Raw genomic sequence first — 2,028 nt, 5'->3', positions numbered from 1 at the left:
AGAGATAGGATATGAGATCCTATCAGAGCTCATACACGCACGAAATAACGACCAAAGAGTTAATGTTGAGACTGAGCTTTTTTTTTTCGGATCGTGTAGCCTGTACCGTAAAATATGGGTTTTGTTAACAGGTAGCTAGAAACCTAATCAAGATAGAACGGCCCTGCCAGTACTTGTTGTCTCAGATTGTAGAGAACATGAATACCTGAACTATACTTTCAACAATAGTAACATTCAGGATATAGTTCATTTATATATTAGTTACCTAATAACAGCGTTTCAAAAAACATAAATTGCAAGAAAATTGTGCTAGTTTCAAAAAACTGAAAAAAGAAAGTGAACACTGAACGAATTGATTTCTTGGCTACTTGTATGTGAGATTTTATGGTTTGTGAACATAGATGATTATCCTCGAATCCTCTTCATTTTTAGATGAGAGTTAAGACCTATGCAAAAGGTGCAAACGGACGCTACCAAAGCCTGATGATATTACGCGACCAATCTGTTCATGGTTGGAGCTTGTAGAACCATTCATGAACGATATTGGAACCATGCTGGCTACATTTTTAAATGTTATTCACTTATTCCGGTAATATATTGAAGGCTTTTCTCAATCATGAAAATTTATTTAGGTTTCCAACTATTCGATTGAATGATTATAGATTATGTTACATGTGACACTGGTCAAGTGAATAGGCCTACATGTACAATTGAACTTGCGACGGGTAGACACATTATTGAGGTCTATTTGCACAGTGCAATTTTAAGGATTCATTATTTCAATTATGGAGTTGAAATCTAAATGATGGAGGTGATGAGCTTCAGGTAACATACATCAGGATTCATTAAAACATCAGGATATTATTATAATATATTTGTTCATTTTGCTAATTAATGGAAGATTCATAAAGTTCTATAGTTTAGATGGAAAATGGGAAACGCACATACCTTACCATGTAGTTGTTAAAGGACTGGACAGCCTCAGTAAATCATTGAGTCAAAATGATAACATTTTTTTTTAATTTTAACTGATACTAGTAGCACAAAACGATTCTTTTTAGTTTGTTCAACTTGTAATATTTTATATTTTCAATAAACAAACGAAATCTGCATATAATGGGAACTGCTTCGATAATTACCAAAAATCAAAGCTCACATTGGTTTTTGAACAAATTTGCATAGATTGTGATATTTTTCTGCCTAACTCCTCTTACTCCAACCCTTCTCCTACTCTAAATTCCCAACACACATCCAACATACTTGGTATTTAAAGTCAAATACAATAAAATGCACTATTTTCATGAGAGACAATAATAAGTATAGGCATAGATTATTTGTAGTCAGAGGCGAGGCGTCCATCATTCTGGATTCGGCGATGACTGGACAGAAATTTATATGTAATGTGTATATTATGAATTGAAAATATTAAAAAACATTTAAACATTAAACATTCAAACATTTAAACATTTAAACATTTAAACATTCAAACATTTAAAAATTTAAACATTTAAACAAATCAAATCAAAATCAAAATCAAATCAAATCAAATTTTATTCACAATTTCAAAAAAACAATTAGGGTCCATTTTAACATTTAAACATTTAAACATTTAAACATTTAAAATTTAAACATTTAAACATTTAAACATTTAAACATTTAACATTTAAACATTTAAACATTTAACATTAAACATTTAAACATTTAAAAATTTAAACATTTAAACATTTAAACATTTAAACATTTAAACTTTAAACATTTAAACATTTAACCATTTAAAACATTTAAACATTTAAACATTAAACATTTAAACATTAAACATTTAAACATTTAAACATTTAAACATTTAAACATTTAAACATTTAAACATTTAAAATTAAACATTTAAACATTAAACATTCAAACATTTAAACATTTAAACATTTAAACATTTAAACATTTAAACATTTAAACATTTAACATTTAAACATTAAACATTTAAACATTAAACATTTAACATTTAAACATTAAACATTTAAACATTTAAACATT

This window comes from Nilaparvata lugens, chromosome 9 (assembly GCF_014356525.2).
Source record: "Nilaparvata lugens isolate BPH chromosome 9, ASM1435652v1, whole genome shotgun sequence".
NCBI lineage: Eukaryota > Metazoa > Arthropoda > Insecta > Hemiptera > Delphacidae > Nilaparvata > Nilaparvata lugens.
The sequence above is the reverse complement of the archived record's forward strand: the minus strand, read 5'-3'. Positions refer to the sequence as shown.